At 36.9% G+C, this 8,152-nt stretch overlaps 1 long non-coding RNA gene across 1 annotated transcript; it reads left to right on the top strand.

Moving 5' to 3' along the window:
* Nucleotides 1-3,181: 3,181 nt before the first annotated feature.
* LOC133029278 (uncharacterized) lies at nucleotides 3,182-4,926 on the top strand. The gene is made up of 3 exons (XR_009683431.1): nucleotides 3,182-3,305; nucleotides 4,152-4,214; nucleotides 4,679-4,926. It is a non-coding gene; the product is annotated as an uncharacterized LOC133029278 (long non-coding RNA).
* Nucleotides 4,927-8,152: the final 3,226 nt, after the last annotated feature.

Here is an 8,152-nt window from a genome sequence, read left to right as displayed (position 1 = left end):
CACCAAGAACAAATATCCTTTACCTCGAATTGATGATCTTTTTGATCAACTGAAAGGGAAGATGGTCTTCTCCAAGATCGATCTTCCTCAGGCTATCATCAGCTGAGAATTCGAGAGGAAGATGTCCCGAAAACTGCTTTCCGTACTCGGTATGGACATTATGAATTTCTAGTGATGTCTTTTGGACTCACCAATGCCCCGGCGGCATTCATGGATCTTATGAATCGGGTATTCAAGGATTACCTGGATAGATGTGTGATCGTGTTTATTGATGACATCTTGGTTTATTCTGAATCGGAAGAGGAACATGAGTTGCATCTTAGATCTGTATTGCAACGATTACGAGACCACAAGCTCTATGCTAAATTCAAAAAGTGTGAATTCTGGTTATCTCGTGTCTCTTTCTTGAAGCACATAGTAGATAAAGATGGGATAATGGTGGACCCGGCCAAGATTGAAGCTGTTCGGGATTGGCCAATACCAAAATCGGCTACTGAGGTCAGAAGCTTTTTGGGCTTAGCTGGGTATTATCGTCGATTTGTTGAGGGTTTCTCAAATATCGCTGTACCCTTAACGGAGTTGACTCGAAAGAATTTGAAGTTTGTTTGGACTGATCGGTGTGAGAAAAGTTTTTTGGAGTTAAAGCAGCGCTTGATTACCGCTCCAGTGCTAACACTTCCTTCAGATAAGGAAAAATTTGTTGTTTATTGTGATGCCTCGAGACAAGGTCTCGGCTGTGTTCTTATGCAAGCTGGAAAGGTAATAGCTTATGCTTCTCGGCAGTTAAAGGAGTACGAGCAGAGGTACCCTACTCACGACTTAGAACTCGCGGCAGTAGTATTTGCGCTAAAGATTTGGCGGCATTACTTATATGGCGAGAAATGTGAGATATACACTGATCATAAAAGTCTGAAATACTTCTTTACCCAGAGAGACCTGAATATGAGACAAAGACGCTGGCTAGAACTGGTGAAGGATTATGATTGTGAGATCCTTTATCACCCTGGTAAGGCCAACGTGGTTGCCGATGCCTTGAGTAGAAAGGGGCAGAGTCAGATAAATACTGTGAATCAAATCTCGCGGCAGTTAGCAAATGAGATGACCCGAGCTAAAATCGAGTTGGTTGTAGGGCAGTTGGCTAATATTACCCTGCAATCTACTCTTTTAGAGCGAATCAAAGAAGCACAATTGCAAGATCCAGAGTTAATGAAATCCCGAGATAGGGTTTTGGCTGGGAAGACTAGTGACTTTACAGTGGATGAAACAGGAATGTTACGATTTATGAATCGTGTTTGTGTGCCTATGGATGACGGTATTAAAAGAGAGATTATGACTGAGTCTCATACGACTCCTTACTCAGTTCATCCGGGGTCAACGAAGATGTATCAAGACCTCAAGGCCTTGTTTTGGTGGCCAAGCATGAAGAATGACATCGCTGAGTTTGTTGCTAAGTGTCTTACCTGTCAGCAAGTGAAGGCTGAACATCGAGGCCCTGCGGGGTTGCCGCGGCCATTGAATATCCCAGAGTGGAAATGGGAAGACATTGCTATGGACTTTGTGGTAGGCTTGCCGAGAACCACGGGACAGTTCGACTCTGTATGGGTCATAGTGGACAGGTTTACAAAGTCAGCGCACTTTTTGCCTGTTCGAACGAACTTCTCCATTGATCAGTATGCTGAGTTATATGTTAGAGAAATTGTTCGTCTTCATGGTGTCCCAAAGTCCATTGTTTCGGATAGAGATCCGAAATTCACATCAAGATTTTGGGAGAGTCTACATCGAGCTATGGGAACTCAGTTAAAGTTTAGCACAACATTTCATCCTCAGACGGATGGACAATCCGAGAGGACTATTCAGATCTTAGAAGACATGCTACGGGCATGTGTGCTTGACTTTGAAGGATCATGGGTAAAGTACCTTCCCCTGATCGAGTTCTCGTACAACAACAGCTATCAGGCAACAATCAGGATGGCCCCTTATGAGCTTTTATATGGAAGAAAATGTAGATCACCTATTCACTGGGATGAGGTAGGTGAAAGAAAGTTCTTGGGTCCCGAGGCTGTTCAGAGAACAAGTGAGGCAGTTGATAAAATTAGAGCGCGAATGCTCGCGGCTCAGAGCAGACAGAAGAGTTATGCTGATCCAAAGCGACGGGATATTAATTTTCAGATCGGGGACATGGTGTTTCTCCGAATATCGCCAGTGAAAGGCATCAAGCGCTTTGGTAAGAAAGGAAAACTTAGCCCCAGGTTCATTCGACCTTTTGAAATCCTTGAGAGGATAGGGCAGGTAGCGTACAGGTTGGCTATGCCCCCAGCGCTGGCAGCTATACATAATGTGTTCCATGTTTCGATGCTTCGAAAATATGTCTCAGATTCGTCCCATATCCTGAGTTATGAAGCATTAGAACTACAACCAGATTTATCATATGAGGAACAACCGGTGCAAATACTTGACAGAAGGGAGAAAGTCTTGAGAAACAAGACAATTGCACTGGTGAAAGTGTTATGGAGGAACAGTAAAGTAGAAGAGGCAACCTGGGAACTCGAGACGGATATGCAGCAGAAATATCCAGAGTTGTTTAGGTAAATTTCGGGACGAAATTTCTATAAGGAAGGGGTAATTGTAATACCCTGGAATTAAGGAAATGGATTAGCAAAGCCCTAACTAGTTAATTGAGTATTATTGTAGAATTATATTATATTATAATTTATTATATGCGAATTAATATGAGAAATGACATGTTAAGACCCCGTTGGTGAGTTAGGGGCATTTTAGTAATTTTGACCCGAGAAGGGTAAAACTGTGAATTTAATTTATTTATGTGCTTATGAACTATATTATTATATAGTATATCTGGTGTGTCCTTTTTCAGGTGTGTTCTGACAAGTTGGCGCGGTATAGTCACAATCGGGTATTTCGGGCTGAACCGGGTTCGGGGCCGAAATATAATTTTGGGATAAATTATTGGCATTTTATTTATGTGTGAATAATCTGAAATTATTTAAATATGTGTTATATATGAAATGAATTCAATGCCTTTGATTGTTTGAGTATGTGAGAAATGGCCCTAGGGGCAAAATGGTAAATTTGTATTTTTGGATTTATTTTCAACTAAAGGCATTATTTGTAAAAAAAATGAAATTCATTTTCTGCATTTACCTTAACCCTAAAACAGCCCCCTTCCCTCTCTCTCTATCTCTCTTTGTATTTGGTTGAAAAATTGGTGATTTGCTTGGTATTCAAGCTTGAAATTGAAGAATTGTTTGAGGAGTTGTGGCTTGATCATTGCATTGAAGCTTGAGGTAGTTTTTCTATTGCTGAAATTTAATGAATTTGCTGCTGTGATTTTATGGTTGAAAAGCATGAAATAGGTTGGGATGGTCTTGAGATGCATGTTGGTGTTTTCTTGTTGATTTGAGCATGTTTGTACTTGGATCTTTTGAATTGATGTTGGGTTAGGTTTAGACAGAATTTAAAAGGAATTTTATTTTGTTTCTATTCTGTTATTGAACTTTGAAATTAATTGTTCAAGTTCAAGTTCTTGGTGATTTTGCTTAAGTTGGAGCTTTGAAGTTTATGATGTTTAATCTAAATTTTTGGGGTTTTTACCATTGGATTTTTAATGCATGAATTGTGTTTTAAGCTTTTGATTTAATTACTGGAAAATCTATTTAATGGATTTAAGTTTTGGTTGTGAATTGAGTTGAAATGGATGAGTTTTTGGGGTTGAAATTCATTGTTGAAGGCTGATTTTTAGTTGCTGGTTTTTGGTGTTGTTGGAGAGTGAATTAGGTGTAATTCCTCTCTAATTACTTGGTTTATGTTAGGTGAAAGTTTGGTATGATTGTGGGTTGATATAGCATGAAAATTGGTGTTTTTGGATGCATTTTCGTGGCTGGAAACTGGGTTTCCTGGGTTTTTAAACCCAGTAGCCGCGGCCATTTTTGGCAGCTTATTGTATTTTTTTTCGGGTTTTTGTTTTGGTCATAACTTTTGACTCAGGACTCCGTTTGGGACGTTCTTTATATCGTTGGAAAGCTCGTTCCGAGCTCTATCTGAATATCTAGAATTTAAATGCCGAGTTTTTAATTTGTGGAAATGGATTTTGGGATTAACCCTATACTTGTGTATCCCGGAATTGTGACTAGGATTACCGGCACTTGGTCTGGAGCACTCGGGGATTTGGAATCTCCATATTTGTGGGACATCAGGTAAGACAGTAGTTAGCACGTAGAGATATGCGCAATGGCGCTTATATGGAATGTGATTTATATGAGAAACTAGAAACCGGGATTAGAGTTATTACTCTAAAGTGAGCGGTTTATTGGCTTAGGGTTATTACCCAAGTGAATTGTTAATATGTAATTGTTATACCATGATGTATATAGCTGTATATTGAAGTAAAGGGTTATGTGTTCAAGGCATAATCGGATTGGACTCGGTAACTAGAACCGAGATGAACTGTTCTAAGGCCTTATTGTAATTAGACGTGTGAGCGTAACACGTAGGTCTATGCCACATAGACATAAATAGGCGTGTGAGCGTAACACGCAGGTCTGTGTCATACAGACAAATATGAAATGGCATTATTATTATTTATGTGATGAGTTATATATGATTAACGATATATCTTACTGTCTTGCTGGGCTTGGCTCACGGGTGCTCTACTGTGCAGGAAAGGGTAAATCTATCTCTGATCAGCCATGAGTATGGGAGTTGGGCGATGTATGTACATGTTCGGGCCACACTAGACCAAGCGGGTTGGGGTCTACCAGCGTTGAAACTTTTGTAACTCTATTTTTGCCGCTTAGGTCGGCTAAGGAGAAAAGACTTGTAATATTTTGTAAAATGATTTTTTTTGGGATCCCGAAACATGTAACTTTTGTTTGTAAGGTTAAAATTATTACAAGTTTATTTTCATTCCGTTTTCGTTTAAAGTTTTAATTTCCGCGCTTATTTTAAAACCAATCCCGTTTAGGGGATTAGGGTTTCTTAATCATATTGGGTAGCGTGCCTAAATCTTAGGGCGTTACAGTAGTAAACATAAAATTCGTAACAAATGTATGTGATGGTGAACACCGGGCCTGACATTGCTCATGCTCTAAGCATCCTAAGCAGGTTCATGTCCAATCTGACCATTGAACATTGGAAGGCCCTCAAATGGTTATTAAGGTACTCTAAGGGCACTTGGGATTATGGTCTAACCTATGAAAAAGTAAAAGGAGATTTGGAGTTAAATGGGTTCGTGGATGCTGACTATGCTTTAAATAGAGATACGAAAAAAAATCAATCATTTCCTACGTTTTATTGACAAACAGAACTGTATATGCTGGAAGGCCCAGTTATAGTATGTGGTTGCCCTTTCCACCACGGAAGCATTATGGCTTTGGGGGATTTTGTTTGAATTGAAGAAATTAAAAGATGGAGTGACTGTGTACTAGGATAGCCAGTCATCTATCCATCTTTGTAAGAATCAAATTTATCATAAGAAGAGAAAACATATAAAGATAAGACTCAAGTGGATTACAGAGAAGATAGAGGAAGGATTGATTGATTTAGAGAATGTCAGAATAAAAGATAATCCCGATGATGTTGAGACTAAGGTCTTAACAGTGAACAAGTTCAAGCATTGCTTGAACTTGATCAATCTCAGAAGGAACACCAACTATGATGGTTGCATTCTTTCTTCATCACCATCACATCTTAATTTGAAGTAACTAGGTGGAATTTATGGTATAGTTCCTCCAAATAAAATGATCTCCAAAGTGGTTTTGGTCATATATAGATAGATGTATTCCGAAAAGGAGTTTCGGGTAGCTATTTGTTCTCTCCTGTAAGGGAGTTTCGGATAGTCGACTCCAGTTAGCATCTTTCCTATCTGGGAAGTCCCTTCCCCGTATGCCTTGGTCTTTCTTCCAGGAAGCATATGTCTCATCCAGAAGCTCTTCTTCTTGTACTGACGTGGAGACACTATTACGAGGAGTTTGTTAAGCTTGTTATGTCGTGACTAACTTAACAACTTAGCATGTGCAGCTACCGATTTTAGGATCCATATCCTAGATCTATAAATACCACCAACACTTATCATTTCAAGGAGGTGATTCATCAAACAAGTTACGAGAGGTGATCTTGTGAGAGAAAGATTGAGAGGTAGAGAGAGTGGTACGGAGAAAAGAGAGAGATTGGGTTTTAGTTTTGTATGAAGAATCTTCTGTAGATGATGAATTTTCTTGGGTAAGAGTGTGAGAGTAAACACTTTGAGAGAATCCAACAGAGAATCGATATCGACTGTATTTTACCTTATTCTTGCTCAATCAATAATAAAGAGGATATGGTGGTGTTCCAGAACTGGAGTAGAGCCATAAATCACATCGATCTATAGGACTTGAACCAGTATATATCTTGGTGTTGATTCTATTGTTTTATTGCTTTATCGATTCTGCTCTTTTAATACTCTATTCATCCATGTTTTCTCTTATTGCAGTTTGCGTCTCATTAATCATATTATTGCTAATTGTTTGGTGATTGAAGTTTTCGTTGTTTCGATTCTGGACTTTATTCCTAATTTTTCCACAAATAAAAAAGTAATTCTTTTTCATACATATTAAATTTATTTCAATTTTATATTTTTATTTTCATTCTAATGCTTATATTTTTATTCTTCTCTATCAATTGTGCCCTAATAGTTGTCAAAATTGTTATATTCTTTAATATAATAATATGTAGATTAAAATATGGTAATATATGTTACTATGTGAATAGTGCTTGATAAATAAATTGTGTAACATATGATTTATTTAACCTAAAATTGTAATCTACACTTTGTAATATATGGATAGGAGTTACAAAATGAATTGCTTTTGTAATTTTTTTTAGTTGATCATATTTTTGTGTAATAAAAGAGATGTTACACAAAATTGATGATAGGATTCAAATATTATAATATATAGTTGTTACAATTATATTAATGCTCATTATATGAGAGAAATGAGATAGTGTGTTTGAATTCTAAGTGTGATCACCTAAACACTATATAAAGGAGTCTAATATGCTCATTTGGATGAGAAGTTTTCTATCAAGAAAAAACTTTGCTAGAAAATTCTAAAAGGCTTGATAATTCCTAAAACTATTTCCATGAGAGTTCCCTTAGTGCTTAGAGATATGAGAAATAAGCTTTTGGACAAAGGTGTAATACCTTGTTCAAGTCATAGTGATCCTCACTATTTTACACTTAAGGTTGTGAATGAGTGTATACACATATTTATATATTTATATATATATATATCTTCTTCTACCTTTTTTTTATCTATATATATAATATATATATAGTGTATAGAAATTGTATAGATATTATGTATTGTAACATTTATTTAATTAATTAAAATATACCACCAACACAAGATCCATATCCTAGATCTAGTGTGCAGCTGCCGACTTTAGGATCCATATCCTAGATTTATAAATACCACCAACACTTATTATTTCAAGGAGGTGATTCATCAAATGAGTTACGAGAGGTGATCTTGTGAGAGAAAGATTGAGATGTAGAGAGAGTGGTACGGAGAAAAGAGAGAGATTGGGTTTTAGTTTTGTATGAAGAATCTTCTGTAGATTAAGAATTTTCTTGGGTAAGAGTGTGAGAGTAAACACTTTGAGAGAATCCAACAGAGAATCAATATCGATTGTATTTTACCTTATTCTTGCTCAATCAATAATAAAGAAGATATGGTGGTGTTCTAGAACTGGAGTAGAGTCATAGATCACATCGATTTATATGACTTGAACCAGTATATATCTTGGTGTTGATTCTATTGTTTTATTATTGCTTTATCGATTCTGCTCTTTTAATACTCTATTCACCCCTGTTTTCTCTTATTGCAGTTTGCATCTCATTAATCATATCATTGCTAATTGTTTGGTGATTGAAGTTTTAGTTGTTTCGATTTTGGAATTTATTCCTAATTTTTCCACAAATAAAAAGATAATTCTTTTTCATACATATTAAATTTATTTCTATTTATATTTTCATTTTCATTCTTCTCTATCAATTGTGCCCTAATACACTACAAGTAAGGGTGAGCAACGGTCGGTTTGGTCGGTTTCTTACATAAAAAAAAATCCGAAATTTGGTTTTCGGTTTTTACGGTTC

Source organism: Cannabis sativa, chromosome 7 (assembly GCF_029168945.1).
Source record: "Cannabis sativa cultivar Pink pepper isolate KNU-18-1 chromosome 7, ASM2916894v1, whole genome shotgun sequence".
Classification (NCBI taxonomy): domain Eukaryota; kingdom Viridiplantae; phylum Streptophyta; class Magnoliopsida; order Rosales; family Cannabaceae; genus Cannabis; species Cannabis sativa.
This window is presented reverse-complemented; position numbering and strand designations above follow the sequence as displayed.